This window comes from Podarcis bocagei (assembly GCF_964188305.1).
Source record: "Podarcis bocagei genome assembly, chromosome: 6".
NCBI classification, from domain to species: Eukaryota; Metazoa; Chordata; class Lepidosauria; order Squamata; family Lacertidae; genus Podarcis; species Podarcis bocagei.
The window spans coordinates 11,464,921-11,478,616 of NC_138130.1; positions in this window are offsets into that span (position 1 = coordinate 11,464,921).

Sequence of the window (13,696 nt, forward strand, 5' to 3'; positions counted from 1 at the left end):
GAGAACTGCTGTATGATACTTAGCATTAACTGAGGCCTGCAGTTGTGAGAGAACTAAACTTGCAGACTCTTGGTGCAGTGCCTTGTCAGTTGTGCTCACGGGACTGTACAAATGCTTTGACAGCAAACATCTAAATATTAGAACTTCCCCATGCTTTTTTTCTGAGGGTACTCAAGGGTACACAGTACCGGCACCTTTTCCCCTCAAAGAAAAACACTGGCTAAAAAGTGGCATTTACTGTAACAACTTCCTGGTGAGTAGTGGCGCCTTTTTTCTAGAAGAAAAGCACTGGAACTTCCACAAGCTTATGGTCCAAAAATGGTTACATGAGAATCACCACATGAGGGAAGTGATTGCGACCCAGTCATATAAAATAATGTTGCAGAAGTGTCTGAAAATATAGTCTCGTGTGCAGTGCTATTTTTTTGTGGGGAGATGCAGGGGTAACGCATACCCCTAAACATTTTGTGAATCCAAGTTTGGATTGAGGGGAAGTATTTCAATATGAGTAGGAAAATGAGAGTACCCCTATTTTTATTTTTATTTTTTTAGAAAAAAAGCACTGCTCATGCGTAGTTTACTTGCTCCTAAAAGTAGGAAGCTGTCAACAGTAAAGGAGGTGTGGTATATAAGTTTTGGGGAACAAGTTGTGAGAGGAATAAAGGCCCAGAATTTATGTTTTTTGTGCATAAGTAATGACCCAGGTGAAGACTCTTTAGCTTTTAGGTCTCAAACCAGTTTAGACTAAAAGTTACTGTTCTCATTTTAGTTGCAGTACATTTAAAAAATGAATAAAAGCAGATCTATGAAGAGTATGGATACTAGTGTGTGCTGCTTTTTTATTCTGTTCCTTATTTGCTGATTCCAGGAGCCCTGATATTCAAATATGAGTTTTGCCTTGATGACTTTGGATAGCATGTATTGACATTACGTTACCTGATCATATGCATTGGGGTCCATTGGAACATGTTGCCAGATGAGCGTACATAGGACGGCATCTGTATTCTTCATGGATGTGTTTGATGTTCCTCCCATGACTAGCAGCGATCATACCGCATGGTGGGTAAGTCTGTAAGATCTTGTTGAGAATTTATTTCAACAGGCATGGTCTAACTGGACTCCCTGGCAGGTTTTGAATAAACATCCACAAATTTATTAGTTGAATACATGATAGAAAAGGCAAGGATATGTACAATTTTATAACATGCAGAGAACAATATGTGCAAAGAAATCAGAGAGGGGAGCTGAGGGAAGTCCTTGGGGGGGGGGAGGAATAATGTAATTGATTACTTGGACTGATAATTTGTTATGTTGAAATTGTTTAATAAATTTTTTTTAAAAAAAAACCACAAAAAACAGGCATGGTCAATGCACTCTGTAATTGCATCAGTTTGTTTTAAGTCACTTCTGGAATCATACAGATAATTCTGTCAGTCTCAAATGCGAAGTATTAAAAGTGGCAGTAATAATTATTGCTCTTTTAAAAATTCATACGTGCTACTGTCACTTTCTTGCCTGTGTTCTTAATCCCAGCTAAGATTATCACGGTCAAAATTTTGAATATCTCTTCTGCAAATGTTTTTGGGTTACCTCTACCCTAATGTTTCTCATGAATTAGGAAATTGTGTAAATTGAATCATAAAACAAACCTTAAAACATAAAATGTTACTCCATGTTGTCTAGGACAGAGTTCCCCTGCTTCTCTTAGTAAGAACCAAAACATTTAATTCTAGTGAGTCTTCTCGTGAGCCTAGTCGCATCTGTGCTGTATTGCCATTGGCCTGTTCTGTTGATGACAAAAATATTGCTCAGCAGTGGAGCTAGATAAAGCAACTAACAGTCCACCTTAAAAACTGGGTTTATGAAGGCTTCTATAATACACTATATATAGGAAGATGTGCCTCTGGTTCTATTGAATACAGAGCTAGGAGGAATCTGGTGTTTCTATTTGTATAGCCTACTCTGTCATGCACCAAGCTATCACTCTCATAACTTGTTTTTAAAAATCCACAAAAAACAGCAGGCAAGCAATTAGTCTCATGGTATGGAAAATAGATGTATTGTTATAAAATTACTATTTGATTGCTGTGACATTTTCCAGTTTATGTAAAAGAGGAGATTAAAGGGGCAGCAGAATGACCACTTTAACTTTTGAATTTTAAACATTAAACTTAAACTTTAAAATCTCTCAACCATCAGTGGCCAAGCATGCCAGACACATCTATTGTTAGGGAAATGATAGGTGAATGGCTCAGAATGGCTAGAAAATAGCATGAGATACCTCTGGAAGGTGAGACTCAGTCCCCATCCCCCCACCCTAAAGCAAGGAAACAACCTAGGGAGTGTGTATGTCAGAGAACGTATGGGGGAACAAAAAAGAGGTACATACATAGAAAGGCGGGATGCGGGTGGCGCTGTGGGTTAAACCACAGAGCCTAGGACTTGCCGATCAGAAGGTTGGCGGTTCGAATCCCCGCAATGTGGTGAGCTCCCGTTGCTCGGTCCCTGCTCCTGCCAACCTAGCAGTTCGGAAGCATGTCAAAGTGCAAGTAGATAAATAGGTACCGCTGTGGCGGGAAGGTAAACGGTGTTTCCGTGCACTGCTCTGGTTCGCCAGAAGCGGCTTAGTCATGCTGGCCACATGACCCGGAAGCTGTACGCCGGCTCCCTCGGCCATTAAAGCGAGATGAGCGCCGCAACCTCAGTCGGCCACGATTGGACCTAATGGTCAGCGGTCCCTTTACCTTTACCTTTACATAGAAAGGCAAAAGCACAGAGCTGAGCTGTAAGCTGAAGGCATCTAGGGGTGCCTCTCTGTAGATCTGAAAGTGAGGAAACAGATCTGCTATACTGTCTGCCTTCAACTGTTCTCAATTGTAAATAACCCAAATATTACAAGTACACCATAACTTCCAGACTCTGCTATTGTTTTGCAGCAAAAACAATAGTTTCATAACACCTGAAAGACTAACAGATTTTTATGGTGTTAGCTTTCATGGACTACAGTCCACTTTATCAGATCTCTCCTTCCAAAGTAAGCTAAACCCAGCTAGCACTGTTTCATGAATGTCACACCATTCAGGGAAGTGGTGAACCCTATTCGGTGTTTTGTTTCATTGGTTCCATGGTTATTCTTTTCTGAAGATTGCTCTGTTCACCAGTCCCCACCACAGCTGGAACTTCATCTTACCGTCTTCCTCTTTTGAAAGAAGGAACTAATTGTGTGGTGTGGATTTTGGTTGTAAATTTCAAAGCTACATATGCAATGTTTGTTTTAAGGGTGTGGAGAATGAGCTGACAAGTGTCAAAGTGAATTTCCAGTGTGTAAATTTGTCAAAATTCCTAAGTTTAAGCAAAATAGGAAAGGGAGTTGATGAACCTGCATAAAACTTAACTGTCCCTTCTTCAACTGGGCATTGGTCTGGCAGAATTCTGGACCGTCCAAAGATTTTTCAACATATTTTGAGGTTGCCAGTTCTATACAGCATGCCTATCTTGTAAAATCACATCCTATCTTTAAGAAAGTTTGGGAAATCCAGACATATTTGTTTTAATGTAGTTAACTCTCTACCTATTGCTGTGCAGTGGAGTGGACTTCTGCATAAAAATGCAATTATGCTTTATGGCTACTATTTACAGAAATAGCAAGGTGCTATATAAATGTAAGATATAATAAGAATAATTCAGTTGTATATTTCTTAATAAGTATGTTTACTTATTCAGTCTAAACCACTGAGCCTAGGGCTTGCCGATCAGAAGGTTGGCTGTTCGAATCCCTGCGACGGGGTGAGCTCCCGTTGCTCGGTCCCTGCTCCTGCCAACCTAGCAGTTCGAAAGCATGTCAAAGTGCAAGTAGATAAATAGGTACTGCTCCAGCAGGAAGTGCAGTTTAGTAACGCTGGCCACATGACCCGGAAGCTGTCTGCAGACAAATGCCGGCTCCCTCGGCCAGTAAAACGAAATTAGCGCTGCAACCCCGGAGTCATTTGCAACTGGGCTTAACGGTCAGGGGTCCCTTTACCTTTACCTATGTTTAGGATTGCAGCCTAAATATAACCCTACCTTCAGATATCTTGCAAAGATGCATGAAGTCCATACTATTAGTAAAGGTAAAATGTAAAGGACCCCCTGGACAGCTAACTCCAGTCAAAGGTGACTATTTTGGTGCTGCGCTCATCTTGCTCCAAGCCAAAGGGAGCCGGCATTTGTCCACAGACAGCTTTCCGGGTCATGGGGCTAGCATGATTAAACCGCTACTGGCACACGGTGGACCATGATGAGTGCCAGAGCACATGGAAACGCTGTTTATCTTCCCGCCACAGCAGTACATATTTATCTACTTGCACTGATATGCTCTCAAACTGCTAGGTTGCAGAAGCTGGGTCAGAGCAACGTGCACTCACCCCGTTGCGCGGATTCAAACCACCGACCTTCCAATCAGCAAGCCCAAGTGGCTCACTGTGGTAGCTCAAACTGAACAATACATCAGGACTGAGCTATGAATCTCACTTGAATCTCTTCTCTGCCCAGAACGTGCTAGGTGGCTCTTGGTAGCCTCTCATTCCCTCAGCCCCACCCCTTTATCCTGCAATAAAGAGATAATAATAACTCTTCCTTGCAGAAAGATGCACGTTTTCTAACAATATAATGCATGTGAAATAACTGAACACTTGCAAGCTAAACACTAGGCATTATTATGGGTTGTTGAAGTGTCTTGCTGATAAGATTGTTGGCTAAAATCATGAGTTTTGTGTGATCGCTGCCAGCTTGATAAAGTTTGGCCTCATCAAGCATAAACAGTGAGTCAATTTGGAATGTGCTCTTAGCTCCTACTGCTTTTGACACAAAGGCAGAGTATTTTGCAGGATTAAATTGTCATGATCCAAAGATCTGCTGAGCCACGCAAACAGAGGATATTGAATGACGTCACCATCCCTGGAAGGCTCCAGCCATGCCCCAGATCCTGTTAACCTTTTATCTACTCTGCACTTAGCACCAGACAATGTGTTTCAACCACCCTTCTTTCTGGTACAAGTTCATATATGTCTTTCAAAATAAATCTTTCCCTACTTAATTTATTGTAGTGCATGTTTGCCAGGTGTTAGAATGGCTAATAAGGTTGCTAGTGTTGTAACTATACTTGTCTTCCCTGCACCCCTGGCAGTTTAATTTATTAACTGTGAGAGACTCCGAAGGCAAGCTGCATCGTCTGCCTCGTGGAATACTTTCTTCATAAACGAAATCAATATGAGCCTTTGCTACTGCTGTTAATTCATAACATAAGTTTTTCTGTACTGCTTTCTTTTTGGGTTTTTTGAAGCAGCTTATAAAACAATAAGTACTAAAATATGCACATTGACGCAGCAGGTAGGAGGAGTTCAGTGGTGGGGAACCGCCAGCCCATGGCCTGAATTAGGCCCAACAGTGGTTCCAGTTTGGCCCTTGAAGCTGGTTCCCACAACCACATCTACCTGTCTTGTATCATAAATGATGTCGGGTGTGGGGCAGGTAAGACTCGTCCAAAAAGGAACAATCAGAAACTTAAAAGTCAAAATAAAAAAATTCCTTCCAGTAGCACCTTAAAGACCAACTAAGTTAGTTCTTGGTATGAGCTTTCGTGTGCATGCACACTTCTTCAGATACACAGTGTATCTGCACTGTGTATATGCACACTTCTTCTGATATACAGTGTATCTGAAGAAGTGTGCATGCACACGAAAGCTCATACCAAGAACTAACTTAGTTGGTCTTTAAGGTGCTACTGGAAGGAATTTTTTTATTTTGACTATGGCAGACCAACACGGCTACCTATCTGCAACTGAAACTTAAAAGTGCGATCCAAATGGCTGAGGGAGGAGAGAAGGGAGGCTCCCTTCCTCTGAGGGAAAAGGACCAGAGGAGGCGTTGCTGAATGAAACTAAAAAGAGAGATAGAAGGTGCTTTTAAAAAAGAAAATGAAATGGATATAATGGAAGGAATGAGTGAAAGTGGTCGTTTGGGCAGAGGGGATAAGATACATTAAGTGTGAAAAGTGGAGGAGAAATCATAGCAGATGACTAAGAACAGTTTGAGAAGCATGGGGGGCATAAAATAAAAATCTTCCCAAGAGCTTCTGGATTAGTTACCCCCTCCCCCAAAAAAGGATTTGAGTCAGAATGCTTCCACAGCCATTGTCTATATTTAACAGGAATTCTGTAATTCTACAGGCAGCTTCCCACAACAAGTAAACGGCTAAGAATTTCTGCATGATGCATCCATAAAATGTACTGTGTTCCCTCACTACCACCTAAATAACACATCTCTTAGGCATGGTCTTTAACAGCCGCAATTTGGCAGCATTTTGGAGCTTGTGTGAACATGGAAATTCCTTAACACAGCAAGTTAACTGGGAAGGGTTTTTTGTTAATTGAATTCACTTCTATGGGATGTGCTTTGGCAGAACAACTGAGTTTCACAGAAAGTGACTCATCAGGCATAACCTGTCACTTTTACTGCCTTTCTCAAAAAGGTTTACTTGAAGTGCAATGTCAGTTGCGGAAGATCTTCTTGCTAAGATCTGTAACCTTTGCCTCTATTTTAAAAGAATCTCACTCCTTCTGAATAAAACCTACCACAGGTCACCCAGTGCCTGCCACTCCAGTGGGAGAGTTAACATGCTGAAATCTTTTGTCTTGTAATCATCACCATCCAACGTTTCTTTTTTCTTTTTTATGTGCAATGTTGGGTTTTGAAGGAGTGCAGATCATCCTTAAAAATTTCTCCCTCAGTGGTTCTCTCCCACTCCAGCACTTCATGCCTATTCACAACCACAATACACCGTTTTTGTGGTGCCACGTTTAGGACTGCATAATTACAGCCAAGTAAGGTCACATGGTGAATGGTGATATCATAGTATTACATAGTCAGTCAGATTTGGCTGTGTGATGTCACCTAGGAGGGAACTGCCCTTCCATTGCACTTACTTTGAGTGGGGGTGAGTGAGGCGGGTGGAATCTACCTGTGCTACCCTCATAACTGAGCAATGTCACCTGTTGTGCTGTACTTCTCACCAGCACAGCCTGGTAAGATCCCTCCCCGCATTTCCATTCTCACAGGGCTCGGAACAATGGCAGACTTTGGGCGCTCAAATCAGTGGTGCCCGGTGCAATGCTAAAATCTGGCACCTTCCACCTCTCGCAGTCTGTTCTCCAGCATTGCAGTGGAGCCCCCTGCAGCTCAGCGCCCAGTGCGGCCAAACCGGTCATGCTACCCTAAAACCGCCTCTGCTCAGAATATTGATGGAAATGCATGTTCATTTAGGCATTCTGCTGGAAAAAAATGCACTCTGGATGGAAAGACTTCATATTCAGACATGGATGTCACCCATTCTCAGTGCACTACTTGCAATGGGTTTCGCATTCAGGTTCACTTTCGGCAGTACATTTACATTGCCCTGAACAGTAGTTCTTTTGGAGATGCCATGAAATGCATGGCTCTCCCACCACGGTTCAGTGCTATTTAAGCGGTTCCCTTTGGCTGGATCGTGCCCTAGCTTTGAAACAAATACAAAACAAGCTCATGAATGGCATATCCAAATCTTGCTTACTAATTTCACAAGCAAAGATTTGAAAGCATAATGTAATAATCAGAAAGTCTAAATTTCCTTAGGCTTAACAAGGAGGAGAAAATTTGCGAAGTTGGAGGGGTTACCTCAGGCTGCAAGGCTGAGTAGTCCCTTATCTTGTGTCCCTTTAGGCTTCATTAACACAGTCCTCCTTGCGCTGTATCTCTTTCCCGCAGGAGTAGGCTCTTGGCATCAAAGTCACAAGTATTTTTCTTGTTTGGAGATAGTTTAACCCCCTTTCTGCCAGCTATGAGGTATAGTGACACATTCCCCAACACACCCTTTGACTCTTACTAGATTTTAGAGAGAGAATATATTCGCCTTGAGATTGAAATTCAGTTCTGCCACAGATGCCACCAGTGAAGACTGTAAATGGTTTATATAAATTCTACAGGCCAAATCTGTGTCTGTGCTAAGAAGAGCAGAAGCCACATCACAGTTGGGTTTGCCAGCTCAAATTGTCAAGGGTTTAGAGGTGTGTACATATGGTAATTTAAAGTGAATTCCAGGGGTGCCCTGTGAATATTTTCCGTGCTGTCCGCATAACATCTCTGTTACAGAAATGAGTTTAACATGCATTAAATGTAATGGTGTTTTTTTTTAAAAAAATAATATTTATTGAATTTTAAAGGGTTACAAAAAAAATAAAAAACAGCATATTTAAGAAATACAAAACATCACATCACAATAATAAAAAAGAAACAAGTAAAAGAAAAAATACAATGAATCTTCCCATAACTTATCTTTCATTTGCTTAGTTCCTTGACCTCCTCACACCTCCCTTTTTTGTATTCTAGTTCAATTAGCTATTTCAGCAAATCCTTTCCATCTTTTCCAGTTTTTGTCCTCTATTTTATCTTAATATAATGTAACTTTACTTTCCCTCCTTCACCATTTAGCAATCTATTTTTCCTTAATCCTTTATAGCATTTCTGCTAAAACCGCATTATTTCATTCCAACATCCTTCTAACATTCCTTAATTTTACAATGTTTCTGTAAATAAACTTTAAATTTCTTCCAGTCTTCTTCCACCAACTCTTCTCCCTAGTCTCGGATTCTGCCAGTCATTTCCGCCAGTTCCATGTAGTCCATCACCTTCATCTGCCATTCTTCCCGGGTGGGTAGATCTTGTGTCTTCCAATACTTCGCGATGAGTATTCTTGCTGCTGTTGTGGCATACATAAAAAAAGTTCTATCCTTTTTTGGCACCAATTGGCCGACCATGCCCAGGAGAAAGGCCTCTGGTTTCTTCAGAAAGGTATATTTAAATACCTTTTTCATTTCATTGTAAATCATCTCCCAGAATGTCTTAATCCTTGGGCATGTCCACCAAGGGTGAATAAATGTGCCTTCAGTCTCTGTACAATTCCAACATTTATTATCGGGCAAATGATATATTTTTGCAAGCTTGACTGGTGTCATGTACCACCTGTAGATCATTTTCATTATATTCTCTCTTAGGGCATTACATGCCGTAAACTTCATACCTGTGGTCCATAACTGTTCCCAGTCAGCCATCATAATATTAAATGTAATGTTTGCATGCACTGAAGTTTAAAAACTTGGGTAAAGGTTTGCATTTGCAAAGTAGAGAGGTTTGCAAAGATTAGGCACGAAAGGTAAGGTTTCACTCCGACAAATGCAGAAAAACAGGATGGGTGTTCCATTTCAGGTTAATTGATTAGTCCCGCAATGATGATACAAGCAAATTGCTTAGGATCTCTCTCTGGGACCAGAGAGAGGAATGTTTATTTAACTGTATTAAGGACTAAAAGAATACAGGATCACATTGCTTGCTTGTTTAAGAACAACGTGTTATGTTGTATCTTGCAATGTTTCTTTGTAACTGTTTTAAGTTTGAAACTCATTTTTGTGGTGGAGAGCATTCATATCTTCTCCGCACAAGGTCAAGTTCAGGGATTCTGTTGCAGCAACTCTTGCAACCTCCTCCTCATCCAAGTGGCAGACTCCACTTTGTTCCTCTTTAATTTGGATTTTCCTGATTCATTGAGAATGTGGCAATGGGGCTGGAATCCAACATAAAAGTGCATGCCAGCCAACTGTGGACACACTGAAATGCATTTTGTTTGTGGGTGGGCTTATCTCTCTTTCTTTAGATATGTGGTGACAAAGGTCAGGGGTAATCAAAACTGTAGTTCAGCAACATTTGAAGGGCACCACTCAGCTCCCCCTGTTGTCTATCAAGACTTGGGAAGCACTTCAATAGTTTCTGGCCGTAATCAGTGGCATAGCGTGGGTTGTCAGCACCCGGGGCAAGGCAAGTAATTTGCGCCCCCTCTGCCCTAGGGGCAGAGAGCTGCGAGTGCGAGCGCGCCCCCCCCGATGTTGCGCCCGGTGCGGCCGGCCCCCCCTGCACCCCCCACGCTACGCCACTGGCCGTAATACCGAGGACATGATAAAATATTCACAAGGACAAGTCCTACTGCGTCACTGAGTAAAAACCTGAGGGTTGCTAACTAGGAATGGGAAAGAGAAATACTTGACTCTTCTATTGTGATTGAAACAGTTGTTGCTATGACTCGTCAGCTGCTTTTCTATTGACTTAGAAGAGCTTCTTGGAGCTGACAGACTTTCTGTTTTTATGGTTTACAGCTTTCAAAATTGCCTGATCTCCAGGGTGCATAGAAAGTTCAATAAATCCTTCTCCTCAGGAGGCAGCGTGGGGAGGCAACTGTGGATATTTGTATTGCTGTTCTGGTAGAAGACATAAGGGCAGAAATGGGTTGTGCCTGTTCTATTGTATAGCATAACCAACATTCGTCAGCAAAGCTTTCCAGTGAACGCTGAACCGGTTATTTGCATTCCTGCTAAAAGCAGATAGACAAGAACAGAAATATTAGATAACGTAGCCAGTTCACACACTGTCAGACTCTTGCACAACCAAAGAACCTTCCCCCTGGAATTGTCAGCTTTTGAAGGCTCACTTCTTTTCTTACATCCCAAATATATATATTTTTCCGTTCGACAATATCATGGTAAACCACCACAACTGCTTGTGGATTATGCTAAGGGAGCAGGGTGGGGAAGGAAAATAAGTGGGGTCTTATGTTAGGTCTGGAGTACATTCAGCATCCAGTGTGAGTGTCACTAAAAGCGACCCAGATTTCCAGATACGCAGCAGAGGTTAGTCCATTAGGGCACTCACTCACCAACCTTAGCCTCCTCTTAGCCAGCCCACGCCTGCCTGCCTTCTTACTCAGACCCTCCAAGTGTCCTTATTTTACAGGGACAGTCCCAGATTTACAGAAGCCATCCCGGTTTCTGATTTGATCCTGGAATATCCCACTTTTCCCTATTTTCATCGGAGACATGTTGGAGGGTATGGAATAGGATGTCCCTATTTCCGCTGGAGAAATGTTGGAGGGTATGCTTACTTACAACAACTCAGGGCATGGCTGTGCCAGTCATTGGCTCTGGCTCATGATTGTGATACTGCTGTCTGCCATACTACTCCAAGTGGGCATCAGCCACCACTCCTCTGGCAAGACCCTGCCTCCCAGCCTTACTGATGTGGTCCAAAGGAAATCAGAACAACATGTTTGGCAGCAGGTTGGTTGGAGGAGTGGCTGGAAGGAGTCACACAAAGGCCCCATCCTACCATCTTAGGGACTCCACTCCTCATTTGTGTAGGGTTTACTCCTTGGGCTTTTCTTCTCCTTAAGATAGCCTGCAAGGCAGCGGAGGTTTAGGTCCAGTGTTTTCCATATCCTAGATCATGGGTAGGCAAACTAAGGCCCGGCCCAATCGCCTTCTAAATCCGGCCTGCGGACAGTCCAGGAATCAGTGTGTTTTTACATGAGTAGAACGTGTCCTTTTATTTAAAATGCATCTCTGGGTTATTTGTGGGGCATAGGAATTTGTTCATTATTTTTTCTTTTTCAAAATATAGTCCTGCTCCCCACAAGGTCTGAGGGACAGTAGACCGGCCCCCTGCTGAAAAAGTTTGCTAACCCCTGTCCTAGATGTCTGCCTTTCCATATTTTTTCCACTTTTATGGCAGAACACCACTATAGGCGGCAAAACAGAGCACTTTTATTTTTAATGAGACTAATTCCATAATTAAAGCACCCCTTCCACCACCAACCCCCTGCAGGAAGGGAAGCTGGCAGTGCAGCAATTTGGAGAAGCTATTAATCAGATACTTTTTATCAGCCCAGATCAACAGGCGATAATAAAGCAGGCTAAGCCTGCAAAGCAGGAGACTTTCAATTAATGTTAAATGGGACTTTTGTTTGTTAAACAAAACTTCTGTGTGAACATTATAGAATGATTGTGGCCATGGGGAAGGGCATTGCTGGGTAATGCTACAGTACATTGCTGTAAGTGCAATGTGGAACCTCTCTCTTAATGCTACTCCCAGCCAAATATGGAAAAGTGATGCCTCTGCACTAAAGGCCACTGCTGTGGAAACACCCCAAGCGATGTAAAGCCAGGATGATAACAAGGGCTGTTTTTCATTTATTCCCACTAAGTTGAAAGCTGCACTGTCTAACACAGCTGAGGGGGCTGAAAGTCACCCATTGCCCCCAAAACAGGGATAACTGGGGGCAGGTTTAGTTCCCAAGACGCAGGTGGCACTGTGGTCTAAACCACAGAGCCACTTGGGCTTGTCGGTCAGAAAGTCCGCGGTTCGAATCTGTGCGATGGAGTGAGCTCCCATTGCTCAGTCCCAGCACCTGCCAACCTAGCGGCTCAAAAGCGGACCAGTGCAAGTAGATAAATAGGTACTGCTATGGCAGGAAGGTAAACGGCGCTTCCATGAGCTCTGGTTTCCGTTCACAGTGTTCCATTGCGCCAGAAGCGGTTTAGTCATGCTGGCCACCATGATCTAGAAAGCTGTCTGTGGACAAGCAAGATGAGTACGGCACCCCGTAGTCACATTTGACTGGACTTAACCATCCAGGAGATCCTTTACCTTTTACCTTTTAGTTCCCAAGCTAACTGTGCACACTTTTACTTGGGGCGGGGCGCAAAAGCACAGTGCTTCATTGATTTCATTATATTTTCATGCAGACATTTCAGGTGCATTAGATTCATTGGGTATTGATTACATATAGTCTTTTCTGCAATTTCAGCGACATAATCAGATTCCTTACAGTCTTGTGGGATAGTTTGCACTGCTACAGAAACAACAGGGTGGCCTTTCAAACTATTTAATTAAGCTGATGATAAACTTCGCTTTCCTTAAAAGACATTTCCATGTTGCTTTTCATTTGGGAAAGAAATAAACTTCACATCCGTGTTGCTGTGGAGAGGAGTAAAAATGCTTTGACAACAAAATGCAAATATCATTTAATTACTGTTGATATGTCAGTTTCAATCCCCTGACCAGTTTTTCAGGTCTTCTAAAAGGTACTAGTTAACTGCTCTGCATTCTTGTGTCACTCCAGCCTTTGGCAATTCCCTCAAGGATGATTAGCAAGATTGGGAAGTAGGAACACAGTTACTGCTGTTATAGTCGAACATTCTTCTGTATCAAAAAAAAAAATGAGCACTGCATTTTAAAGCCATCAATATAAAAATAGAATATAAGAAACGCAGGGTGCAAGCTGTTTCCCCCATGTAAATTAAATATTAGGAAGAACAAGAGCTGATTAAATCCAGATGTCCTCAAAATTGTTGATCTGGAACAGTCTTTTGTAAAAGTGCACCTTATATATTATGTAAGATGACAGGTACATCTAAGCACCTCCCAAGTCCTGTTGGCTCATTGCTCAGTGCCATGTGTTCCATCAGATGTGTGAAGAAGGAGCAGCTGGAGGACCACATCTGATGGCCATTGAATCTAACAGCATCCCCAATGTCCAAGCATTTGGCTGAGCATGTAAAAGGGCAGAGGTGTGCCTGCACATTCTGCCCCCAGTGTCCCCAGTCTGAAGAAAAGCCCCCATGCGCTGCTCTGGTTCGCCGGAAGCGGCTTAGTCATGCTGGCCACATGACCCGGATGTTATACGCCGGCTCCCTTGGCCAATAAAACGAGATGAACGCCACAACCCCAGAGTCGGCCACAGCTAGACCTAATGGTCAGGGGTCCCTTTATCTTTTTATCTTGCAGTTTAACCCTTTGTGTG